Raw genomic sequence first — 14040 nt, forward strand, 5'->3', positions numbered from 1 at the left:
TGATATTTTTTGTAGACTTTTGTTTTGTTGGTGTTGCCTAGAGTTTGTTGATAAGGCATTCAAATTCCCTATTGCTTGTATGAGCTAGATTTAGATATAAATTTCTAATGGTCTCCCACAGATATTTAATTGCTGTCTAAAATTGCTTCTATCATATCAACATTTGACAAATATCTTTAGGTTATTCCATGATAGCATCACCTTTTTTTTTCTCCTATGGTTGTTGAGGTGACAACAGCCTCTGCATATATTGTTTAATGCAAGTCCTAAAGTGTTTTATATTCTGAGAAATACTTTGGAGGAATACATTGGTTCAAAATGATGATCACTATTGTCAGGTTTTTTTTTTCTTTTAATTACATTTTGGTAAGAGACAGAGAGTTAGTCATAGAATCCAGAGGACTTTAGTTTAAATACTACCAATGATTGTACACTTATATTGTATTTTTGGTGGATCAAAGGGTATGCACAGTTTGGTTGTCCTTTGAGCATAGTTCCAAAATGTTTGGATCAGTTCATAACTCCACCAACAATGCATCAGTGTCCCAATTTTCTGATATCCTTTCCAACATTTATCATGCTCCTTTATTGTCATATTAATCAATCTGGTGTGAGGTGATGTTTTCAGAGTTGTTTTAATTTTCATTTCTTTTATCAAATGTAATTTAGAGCACTTCTTAATATGTTTGTAGACAGCTTTGATTTCTTCATCTGAAAACTGCCAGTTCATATCTTCTGACCGTTAATCAATTGAGGAATTTCACACTTAGCTTTGATTTTTGAATTCCAGGAAGATTCACAGAATGAAGTTTGAATATTGTCTCATGATTATCATTAATGATTTTCTATCATTTATATTATTTATTCTTTGATTAAAATTGTACATCTATTCTCATATCTACATCATCTATATCTGTTTGGAACTTATTCCATATTGTGTGACTTCATTGATCTAGGTCAGAACTGTCAAATTCCTACAAAATGGAAAATTGCAAACCATGTTAAAATATAACAGGGAAATGTTTAACAAAATAAGTTTAAAAATGTAATGCAATATATATAATGTTCATTTTTTTTATTTTCTAAGTCAATATTCACCATAGAGATCTGTTTCTATTAGAGTCTGACACCTGCTGCTCTGGGCAACTTTAAAAAAAGTTTCTGACCAATATTGGTAAAATAATATTATTTATCTTGAAGTTCCATATACCAGTTAAACCATAGGTCCAGTTCCTATCCCAATTAACAACATTATTGTTGATCCCCATTTTCAAATATAGGAAATAGAAACTTTTTTTATACAACTTTTGATTTGTATCAGATCAATTAACTAGTCAGTGAAGAGTCATCCTTATACTCCAAACTTCTTGTCACCAAGGTCAGCCTTTTCCATTAGAACAGTGCTCACTACTAATTATTTCCCTCTGTTTGTGGCTTGCAATCATTTTGTTTTTAGTACAAATAGCCTCTCTAAACATTACCAACTAACTACTTAGTAGTATATAGAATATGTACTTTATTATTGTTCCATTCATGAATTTTTCATATAATAAACAATTACATAAAAGAATAATAATAAAAAGAAATGTAAGAAACTTTTAGACTATCATTTTTATTAAAATAATGTAAAAATGCAAATACAATTTATAAACAGTTCTCTAGTAAAACCTTTATGTTCATTTAAATGCATTGGAAGAGTTTTCTTTCTTTTTAAAGAAAAAAATAGAATATAGTGGCTGAATGAAATGAAGAAACTCACTTTGAAATGGGCTAGTCTTCATTGTAAGAGGTCCAAATGTAAGAGAGATATCTGTGTAAGACAATGTTTTCCAGTCCACACTTATCTCAACTTCATCACTAAATGACTCTACATGGTAATAACTGGTAAAGTGGGGTGAATTAGTGCCTCCATGATGTTTCCAACAAATTATGAACAATAGTAGATGATAGTTAAATAATTAATTCAACAGTGAGATATTTTGAATAGATTTCATATATAAAGAAAAGGAAATTACAGGAGAATAACAGAGAACAGGAAGAATATCTATTGTCTCCTTTAAAATATAGGGATCACTCAATTTCTATAATTTTGAAAATTACCTTAAAGGCTTGGAATCATGCCTGGGGTGTTGCAACATAACATCTAGAAAATGATAATAAAAGGAACTGACCTAGAGACCATATAAAATACTTATTAATCTAAACTTAGATCAATATAAGTGTACAATACTTTTCTAAATATTTATTTATATACTTTGTTTTTACATCAATTATATTTTCCAATGTATCCCTCTCCTATCCTTTAAACAAGAAAGAGAAAAGAGAAAATAAACCATTTCCCCCCAAAACTAACAAACATAAAAATTTTTGACATTAAATGAAGTGGTCAATAATTTTATCATGCTGGGTAGGGTGAGGAATGTGCTTTCTAACTTATGTTCTTTGGGAACATGACTGGTCATTATAATTTCTCAGTATTCGTTTTTTATTTTGGTAATGCTTAATATTATTTTCATGTGCAATGTGGTGGTCCTTATATGCATCATTATCTTTATTGTACAATCTTTACTTTGCATTCAATCTTTACTTTGCATCACTATATCTGTGTTCTCATGTTCTTCTGTATATATATAATATATGTGATTTCTTTAACTAAGTAATATTATATTATATTTGTGTCACAGATTAAAAGAATTATATCCAGTCAATGGAAATCAACTTGTTTTCCTGTTCCTTGCTACAATAAAAAGAACTACTATAAAAAATGTATAATCTATTTTGCATCTACTGCCTTCCCTAGTTTAAATTCCACTGAACAAGATATCCCTCCCAGAACAAGCTCATCACTTCTAAACTCACTACCCTGCTGCTAACTCAAGCCTTGATTGACTCTACCTCCTTCAGTTTCCTATCCCCTCTCTTTAGAGGGCTGGAGCATGTAATACCAAACTTTTCCCACTGCCTTCCTTTTTAGAGGACAGAAACTGGACTCTTACCTCACTCCACTTTGCATCAACTGCCCTGTCTGGTTTCAAATCCATGGGATAAGAAAAACTCTCATAATGAATACCCCACGTTGTCTTGTCTTCTCAACCCTTGCTTTCTTTTCTCCTTTTGTGTTCTATCTCTCCCTTTAAATTATAAGTTTGTTAAGGGCAGGGACTATGCTTCTTTTTATTAATTGTATCCCCAAAATTTAGCACAGTCCCTGACATGTCATAGGGACTTAATAAATGTTTATTGGATTGCATTGGATCATGTATGAGTCATTCTCTTTATAATTTTCTTCCTAGTGGGTTATGCCTAGCAGTGGAATCTTTAGGGGAAAATGTATTTTAATTAATTTGGTATCATAATTCTTAATTATTTTATACTTTGCCATTTGACTTGATTTTATGTCAGTCCTGTTACAATTAAATGTCAAACTTCTGCTATATTTAAAGTGTTTTAAATTGTCAATAATATAGATCACAACAGAAAAATAATGCAGAACACAGTGATAACACTTCATGTGTATCAGCTTAAAATACATTGAGATACCATAGGTAAGGGGTAGGGTGGCATTGGAGTGAATGTAAAAATTGTCTTGCCCACATTTTCCCTACATGTTGGCTTCTCCGCTTGTGAGTTATATGTTAATACAATCTTTGATGTTATATGTATTTGTGGAAGAGTGTGTTCCATGTTTATAGGAGAAATATTTGTTTTTCTATGACATTTTGTAAATTATGTTTTCTTAAGCTACTTTTGCCTTCCAATTGAAGAGGAAAAAAGAATAATGTACTAAAGAGGGCTTGTGAAATTAGAAGTGTAGTTCCAGAAAGGACCATGGACTCAGGGAACCTGAGTGAAAAACTCAAGAATAGGCCAGAAAGCATATTAAAATTTGGGGACTTGCAATATTTTGGATATATTATGAATCTGAATAGATGTCTTAGAAAAATTGTTAACCAGATTCTCAATCTCAAATATGCTAATATAATAAGAATCTACTAGAAAAAATGAATATTTGATATTGTCAATCAATCAATAAATATTTACTGAGTACCCATAATGTGGTAGATATAGTGCTAAAATTCTAGCACTATGGAAAACATTGTTATTTTTGGCTAGTTACAGAAGGCAATTGGATCATCAACTTTCCATCAGGTTTCCTTTACAAATCATATTAGTTGCTCTGATATAAATTTGTGTTTAGTCAAATATTTAAAATGAATAACAATAATATTAATATGTCCATTATAATGATAGAAACTGCTATAAAGTTATGAATGTCGAATCCCTAGAATATTAGTTCCGAGGAATGCACATAGAACATTGTGAAGGCTCTTTCTCTCTCCCTCCCTCCTCCTCTGTCCTTCTCTGTCTCTCTCTCTGTACACATATATACATATGTGATTATGCATACATGTGTTATATATACATATATATGGTTTTATATATGATCTAGAAATACAAAAAGAATGTGTGTATGTATGTGAATGTGAATACACATTTATGTGTATGAATATATAAGCTTTTTATATATGGCATTTATTTACTTGTATATATATATATAATGTTTATGTGCATATATGTGCATTATATGATATATATAAAACATTTATTTGTATATATCTACATTGTGCATGTGTTACATATACATTTCATATGTATATATGAAAAACATCAACCAAATATTCAAAACTTTTTGATGTCTTATATACATTTGAGGATATAATTTTTTTGATTTATGTTTGTTAGGTTGTTTGTCTTAGTGTGATATCAATTTAAACTCCATTTAGATTTCTCTATTTGTTATAGGTATCCACTGGAGAAAAGATACACACTGACCTCTACCAACATCAGGTCAGTAAGCTGTATTCAAAAACTATGTCATATGCTCCAACAGATAATTTGGGAAAAGACATTCCTTCTGAAAAGTGATGTATGACTATGCCCCTCCTCCCCAATTTCTTATTTTTTTTTTCTATTTCTAAGAGCTTACTTTTTCAGGATTGGTTTATTAAGTTACCAGTTAATTTTTAGTCTATGTTATGGATGTTCTTATTGAATGTACTTTTGATTGCATTATGCTCAGAAAAAGATGCTTTCAATATGCTTGCTTGTCTGTTTTTTGAGGCTACTGTGATACAATACATAGTCAATTGCAATGAAGGTGCCATGCACAACTGAGAAACGGGTATACCACATTCTACTCTCATTCAATGTTATTCAGACATCTCTCATATCTAGCTTTTCTAAAATTTTATTCATTTCTTTCACTTCTTTATTGTCTGTTTTATAGTTATATTTATCTAGGTATGGGAAAGGCAAATTTAGGTCCCCAATAAGTATACTTTACTGTATATTTTGTTCTATAATTACTTTAACTCTGTTTTTAATCATTTGCATTCTATGCCATTCGGTGTGAATATGTTCAGTATTGGGATTAATTCATTGCCTATGTTACGTTTTAACAAAAATGTTTCCCTGCTTATCTTTTTTTTTAATTTAGGCCTATCTTTGCTTTTGATTTGTCTGCAATATTTATCTGTCTTTTTGTTTCAGTGAAAGCATAATACATTCTGTTCCAGCACCTTATTCTAACTCTGGATGTATTTTCACTTTCATGTGTTTCTTGTAAGTATATTATTACATTCTGGTTTCTAATCCATTTTGCTCTCCTGCTTTATGGGTGAATTCATCTCCTTGATATTCACAGTTATGATCAATAACTATGTGGTTATCTCCATCATATTTTATTAATTTTACTTTTTTTTACCCTATGCCTTCCTCATGTGTTTGTTTTGCTTCTGTTCACTGCCTTTCTTAATCTACTCTTCTTTTAATTCCACTACCCATTATTTATTTGTTTGTTTAACACTTTGTGGAATGGAATGTGCTTTTCCTTGCAATCACCAAGATAGGAGGTAGCTTGTAGATATTTTGCAAAATGATGTATGTTTGTTAAAATATATAATCACGTATCTGAGGTGAATGTAATATCTCAGATAACCAACTAAGGTAATAACAATAAAGTAAGCTCATTTTTAAAAACTGTTTAAAACTGTGCAATATGGATTTTAGTGAAACACTTTAGAGCAATGTATTCAAAGGAACAATGAATAAAACACCCTAAGCCACCAGAGAAATATCCAGAATTAAAAAATATGGATGAACATGCCACTTTTCAACCAGGAGATTTGTTCATTAAAACAAATAAGTTTAAATTGAAGGGAAAATATGAAGAACATATAAAGAATATGGATCAATCCCTGATCAAACTGGGGAGTTTCCAAATGACCTAAAAAGAAAAGAAGAGAGCTCTCAATCAACCTGATGGAATTAAAGAGTTTTGGCCATTAGATAAGAGCAATTATGATTGACTGGCTAAGTCAAATTCTAACCCTTAGCCTGCCTAAATCTTTATAAGGCAAGGACCTCCTCTACTGAAATATTTGAGAAGTTAGTCAACTATGAAAGAATAACCACAGTCTTTTGTGGATCAGTGGAAAGGATTAGGGACACAATATATCATGATAAATGTCCATGATACTGTAGTATTTGATAATCCAAAGATCCAGGCCTTGGGGGCCAGAAATCACTATTTAACCAAAATCACTGGAAAATTGGAAAGCAGTTTGGCAGAAACTTGATATGGTCAACATCTCACACCACATACCAAGATGCAGTTAAAATGGCTACATGATTTAGAAATCAAGGGTGAAATCAGAAACATATTAGGGGAGCATGGAAAATTTTACCTGTCAAATCTATGGATTAGGACTGAATTTTGAATTAACAGAAAATAAAATCACAGCAGGTAAAATGAATAATTCTTATCACATGAAATAAAAAAGGTTTTGTACCAAATAAACCAATACATCCAAAATTAGAGGGAAAGCAAAAAATTTGGGGGAAAATTACAGAAAAAATTACAATGAAAAATGTATTTTTCAAATATATAGGGACTTCAGCCAAATTGATAAAAAAAAAAGGCATTCTCCAATTTATTAAATGGCCAAAGGATAGTATCAGACTGTTTTCAGAAGAAGAAATCAAAGCTAACAATAGTAATATAAAAAAAATCAAATCACTATTATATTTAAATTATTTATTTATTTTAAAAATTAATTTTAAAGAAAGTTTGAATTCCAAAATCTCTCATTCTCTTTTTTTCTCCTACACATATTGGGAATGCAAGATGTGATTGTCAATTACATGTGTGAAATCATGCAAAGCATTTCTGTTAGCCATGTTGAAGGGAAAAAAAGCATAAACATTAAAGTGAAACATTATACTTCAATTTTCATTTAGACTCCATAAGTTCTTCCTCTGAAGGAGGAGAGAATTTTTCATTATAAGTTCTTTGGAATTGACTTGGATCATAGTTTTGTTGAGAATAGTTAAGTCATTCATAGTTGATCATCATACAATATTGCTATTAGAGTGTACAATGTTATCCTGGCTCTGCTCATTTCATTTTGCATGAATTCTTTTCCCAGGTTTTTCTGAAACCATCTTTCTCATCATTTCTTATAGCACAAAAGTGTTCCATCAAAATCATATACCCCAACTTTTTTTCAATAATTCCCCAATTGACAGGATCTCATCATTTTCTAATTCTTTGACATCACAAAAAGAGCAGCTATAAATATCTTTGTACAAATATGTCTTTTTCCTTTTTCTTTGGGATATAGATCTAGTAGGGGCATTGCTGGGTCAAAGGTTATGCATTTTATATCTCATAGCATTTTGGTTATAGTTCCAAATTGTTCTCCAGAATAGTTGGATCTTTTCACAACTCCACCAACAATGCATTAGTATCCCAATTTTACAACTTCACTACCAACATTTGTCATTTTCCCTTCCTATCATATTAGTCAGTCTAATAGGGATGAGGTGGTACCTCAGAACTGTTTTAACTTTTATATTTATAATCAATGGTAATTTAGAGCATTTTAATAAGTTAATGAATAACTTTCACTTCTAAAAATGTTTGTTCATATCCTTTAAACATTTATAATTTGGGGAATGACTTGTGTTCTTATAAATTTGACTTAATTCTCTGTTTATTTGAGAAAAAAAGTCTTTATCAAAGAAATTGTTGTAATTTTTTCCAGGTTTCATGCTTTTCTTCTGGTGCCAGCTGCATTGGTTTTGATTGTGCAATTTAAAAAAATATGTAATCAAAATTATCCATTTTATAGCCTGTGATCCTCTCTATCTCTTGTTTGGTTGTAAATTTTTCCCTTATCTATAGATCTGACAAGTAAAATATTCCATCCTCCCCCAATTTGCATTTGATACCATTTATATCTAAATCATGTACCCATTTTGACCTTATCTTGATATAGAGTATGAAATGTTGGTCTTTACCTAGTTTCAGTCAAACTGCTTTCCAGATTTCCCAGAAATTTTTGTCAGATAATAAGTTATTTTGCAAAAAGCTTGGAACTTTGGGTTTATAAAAAAAATCTATATTAATACACTCATTTATTACAGTGTATTGTGTACCAAATCTACCTACTCTATTGATCCAACATTCTATTTTTTAGTCAATACCAGATTGTTTCAATGATTACCTCCTTTTAAAATGGTTTGATATCTGGTGTTGCTTGGACAACTTCCTTCAAATTCATTGATTCCCTTAATATTCTAGACCTTTTTTCCAGATGAATTATTTTTTATTATTTTTCTTGTGCTATATTTTTTTTGTAATTTGATTGGTATGACACTGAATAAGTAAATTAATTTAGGTAGAATTGTCATTTTTATTATATTGGCTCAGCCTACTCTTGAGCAATTAATATTTTCCAACTGTTTATATGTATTTTTTTTCTTGTTAAAAGTGCTTTGCAATTCTGTTCATGTAATTCCTGTATTTATCTTAACAGGTAAACTCCCAAGTGTTGTATATTATCTGCAGATTTTTTTTATGGTGCCAACTTTAAATAGATTTTATTCTATTGCATTTCCACTTGTTTACAATACTGATAAAGTGCAATGTTCATTTCTCTCCCTCTGCACACATTCAAGTACTCAGAATGCACAGATTTACACAGTAGTTTAAATGTTACTTTTAAACTTCTACTGAATTGGTTACAAATTTGAGACCTTCAATTTTTGGAAAGTTGTGTGGAACGTTTTTTCTTCTGGTGTGTTTAGTTGACCTCTTCAATGGTGAGTCCAGAAGAAGTACCTCCAGATGGGGCTGATCCACCCCCTGGGAACCCACCAGGCACACTCCCAGCACTCTGGTGCAGCTTAGTAATAATGGGGTTGCAGATCTTCTCCAATTCTTTCTGCTGATGTTCAAATTCTTCTTTCTCAGCAGTCTGGTTCTTATCCAGCCAGTTGATTATTTCATTACATTTGTCAAGGATCTTCTGTTTGTCTTCATCACCAATTTTGCCTTGCAGTTTTTCATCCTCTATAGTAGTCTTCATGTTGAAACCATAAGATTCAAGAGAATTCTTGGAAGACACCCTGTCTCTCTGCTTTTCATCCTCAGCCTTGTATTTCTCAGGCACCTGGACCATACGCTCAATGTCCTCTTTGTTCAGACAACCTTTCTCATTGGTGATGGTGATCTTGATCTCCTTGCCTGTGCTTTATCCACAGCATAAACACTGCGAATGCCATTTTCATCAATGTCAAATGTTACTTCAATCTGATGAACACCCCCTTGGTGCTGGGGGGAATCCTGAAAGCTCAAACTTGCCAAGCAGGTTGTTATCCTTTGTCATTGCTCTTTCACCTTCATAAAACTGAATAAACATACCAGGCTGGTTGTCTCAATACGTGGTAAATGTCTGTGTCTGCTTGGTGGGAATGGTGTTATTACATTTGATCAGAACTGTCATAACTCCACCAGCAGTTTAAATTCCAAGGGAAAGAGGAGTAAAATCCAACAGCAGTAAGTCCTGCACATTCTCGGATTTATCTCCAGACAAAAAATGACAGCCTGGACAGCTGTACTATGGGCAATAGCCTCATTAGGATTGATATTCTTGTTGAGTTCCTTGCCATTGAAGAAGTCTTGCAAAAGCTTCTGGATTTTGGGGGTGCAAACAGAACCACCCACCAGGACAATGTCATGAATCTATGATTTATCTAGTTTGGCATCTCTTAAGGCCTTTTCCACAGGTTCCAGTTTGACATGGAAGAGATCAGTATTTAGTTTTTTCTTTTTTTTCTTTTTTTCTTTTTTTCTTTTTCTTTTTTGCTTTATGGTGAGGTGATCAGGGTTAAGTGACTTGCCCAGGGTCACACAGCTAGTAAGTGTTAAGTGTCCAGGGCTGGATTTGAACTCAGGTCCTCCTGACTCCAAGGCCAGAGCTCTATTCATTGTGCCACCTAGCTGCCCCAATATTTAGTTTTTTTTCAAAATGGGTGTAGGTGATTGATGTATAGAAGTTGATACTTTAATAGAGGGTATCAAACTCAATACTGGTCTGGATACTAGAAGAGAGGGTATGCTTCGCATGTTCACAAATGGTGTGCAGACTGTAAATAGCCCTCTTGTTCTCATTGATGTCTTTCTTGTCCTTTCACTTGAACTCAACAATGAAATGGTTGACCATTCAGTTGTCTAAGTCCTACCCACCAAAGTGGGGGGCCCCAGATGTGGGCAGGACCTCAAAGATGCTATCTTCAATGGTAAGAATGGAGACATTGAAAGTAGCACCTCCAGGGTCAAAGATCAATATATTTCTCTCAGTACCAACCTTTTTGTCCAAGCCATAATCAATAGCAGCAGCAGTTGACTCATTGAGGATTCAAAGCACATTGAGACCAGCAATAGTTACATCATCTTTGATGGCCTGAGTTTGGGAATCGTTGAAATAGGCTAGTACTATGATCACAACATTTGTGACAGTCTTCCCAAGGTAAACTTCAGCAATTTCTTTTATCTTGGTCAAGACCATTCTGGATAGAAATGTTTGGTCTTCCCTATGTACTCCACTTGGACCTTAGGCCTGTCTACATCATTCACCACCACAAAAGGCCAATGCTTCATATCTGACTGTACAACTGCATCATCAAATCTATAACCAATCAGAAGTTTGGCATAAAAACTATATTGGTGGGGTTCATTGCAACTTGATTCTTTGAAGCATCACCTATTAAATGTTCTGTGTTGGAGAAGGTGACATAGCTTGTGGTGGTCCTGTTTCTTCGGTCATTAGCAATGATCTCCACTTTCCTATGTTGGAAGACTCCCACACAGAGTAAATGGTGACAAGATCAATGCCAACTGTGGGTCCCTTCGACATGGTTGCTGGGGGGTTGGGGGTTGTAGCTGATTACTGTGGAGGAAGAAAGGCGGCTGCTGCACTTAGTGTTTGCAGATATTTTAAATGAATTTTTTTCTCTCTCCCCACTGGACTACATTGATAGTATATAGAAATACTGATGACTTTTGTAGATTTGTTTTATATCCCAAAAATCTGCTGAAATTTGTAGTCATTTGAAGTAGTATTTTTTTTAGTTGATTCCCTAGGATACTCTAAGTATGTGTCATTTTATTGTTTCTGTTCTGTAAGTATAACATCATATTTTCTACGAATAATGAAAGTTTTGTTCCCTCATTCTCTATTCTAATTTTTTCTTGGCTTATTGATATAGATAACATTTCTAGAACAACATTGAACAATAGTAATCATAATCAGCATCCTTTCTCTTTTTCAATTTTACTGAGAAGCCTTCTAGCTTATCCCGATTATGTATAATGTGCTGATTTTAGATAGATACTACTTACTATTTTAAGGAAAGGTACATTTGTTACTAAGATTTCTAAAAGTTTTTTTTTTTCTAATAGGAAAGAGTATTATATTTTGTGAAAAAAAATGTTCTACATCTATTGAGATAATTATATGATTTTTTTTTGTGAGGCAATTTGGGTTAAATGACTTGCCCAGAGTCACACAGCTAGTGAGTCTGTGTCTGAGGCTGGATTTGAACTCAGGTCCTCCTGAATCCAGGGCTGGTACTCTATCCACTGTGCCACCTAGCTGTCCATAATTATATGATTTTGCTGCATGTTATTGATATGATTGGTTATGCTGATAGTTTTCCTAATATTGAAACAATTCTGAATTCCTAATATAAAGCCTATAATAGATTTTTTTTGTGATTTGTTGTTGTGATCTGCTTGCTAGTATTTTATTTATTTCTTGCATCAATAAACATTAAGACAATCAGTTTCTTTCTCTTTTTGCTTTTCATGGTTTAGGTAATTCTATACTTCTATCACAAGAAAAAATTTGAAGGACTTCTTTGCCCATTTTCCCAAATAATTTATATAGTATTGGAAATAATTGTTCTTTAAATGTATGATGGAATTAACTTATGAATTTTATGGTGTTAGAGATTATTTAGAAACCCATTTATGCATATCTAAATTCTTTTTATAAAGTAAGGTTTTAATGTATTCTATTCCCTCTTCTATTTATCTAGACAATTTATATATATTTTTTGCAAATATTTATCCATTTCTTGTCAGATTGTAATGTTTATTGGCACATGATTGGACACAATAGTTTCTAACAATTGCTTTAATTTCATCTTCATTGGTATTATAATAATTCTTTTCATTTTTGATAGTGGGAATTTGGTTTTTTTCTTCCTTTTTAAATTGAATTAATTAATATTTTATCTATGTTATCTCTCTCTTTTACCCTATCTCTCCTCAAAAGTCTGGTTCGCTTCTTATCACTGCCTCCCTTAAATTCCCCCCCTTTTGATTCACTTCTCAACCTTCTTCTATCCCCTTCTGCTCCTACTTCTCTGTTGTCAGGTAAGACAGATTTCTATATCCAACTATTTGCGTAGGTAATTTCTTCTTTGAGGTAGATCTACTGAGAGTGAGGTTCAAGTATTGCCTGCCATCCCACCCTGTTTTACCCACCAGTGTAAAAACTCATTGTGTGCCTCTTTTCTGTGAGATAATTTTCCCTTTTCTTCCTCTCTCTTCCCCCTTCTCCCGGTGCATCCCTCTTTATCAACCCTTATTTTTTTTAGATCATCCTATGATAATCAACTCACACCCAGACCCTCTGTCCAGGTATACTCTATCTAATTGTAGGAATAATGATGACATTTTAAAGAATTACAGATATCTTTTTCCCCATATATGCATGTAAACAGTTTAACTCCATTGAGTCCCATATGATTTTTCATTCTTGTTTACCATTTTATGGTTCTCTTCTGTCTTGTATTTAAAAGTCAACTTTTTCTATTCAGCCTTGGTCTTTCCATCAGGAATGCTTGAAAGTCCTCTATTTCATTAAATATTCTGAAGGATTATACTCAGTTTTGATTAGCAAATTATTCTGATTTGTAATCCTAGCTCTTTGTCTTCCAGAATATTGTATTCTTAACCTTGTGCTCCTTTAATGAAGAAGCTGATAAATCTTGTGTCATATTCAGTAAGATTCAAGACATTTGAATTATTTCTTTCTGAATGTTGGCAATACTTCCTCCCTGATCTGGGAGCTCTGAAATGTGGCTATATTATTCCTGGGAAAATTTATTTTGGGATCTCTTTCAGAAGATGATTGGTAGATTCTTTCAGTTTCTATTTTACTTTCCGGTTTTCACATATCAGGGCAGTTTTCCTTGAAATATGATGTCTAGTCTCATTTTTTAATCATGGTTTTCTGATAGTCTCTCACTCCTGGATCTATTTCTCAGGTCTCTTGTTTCTCAAATGAGATGTTTCATATGCCCTTCTTTTTTTTATTCTTTTTACTATGTTTTATTACTTCTTGAGGTCTCAGCTTCAGCTTGTCCAATTCTAACTTCTAAGGAATTATTTTCCTCAGTGAACCTTTGTACCTCTTTTTTTTCCATTTGGCCAATTCTGCTTTTTTTTTAGAATTTTTTTTCATTGGATTTAATGTGCCTCTTCTACCATTTGGCTTATTCTACTTTTAATGTGTTATTTTATTTAGGTTGTATATGTGTGTGCCTCTGTTGTTAAGCTGTTGACCCTCTTTTCATAATTTTCTTGCACCGCTCTCATTTATTTTCATAATTTTTATTCTACCTCTC

The 14040-nt window shown here is 32.5% G+C and overlaps 1 pseudogene; it reads right to left on the reverse strand.

The window, feature by feature from the left end:
* Positions 1 to 9146: 9146 nt before the first annotated feature.
* Positions 9147 to 11261, reverse strand: LOC114054186 (annotated as a pseudogene).
* Positions 11262 to 14040: the final 2779 nt, after the last annotated feature.

The sequence above is a fragment of the Vombatus ursinus genome, unplaced genomic scaffold (assembly GCF_900497805.2).
Source record: "Vombatus ursinus unplaced genomic scaffold, bare-nosed wombat genome assembly UNPS02014812.1, whole genome shotgun sequence".
NCBI classification, from domain to species: Eukaryota; Metazoa; Chordata; class Mammalia; order Diprotodontia; family Vombatidae; genus Vombatus; species Vombatus ursinus.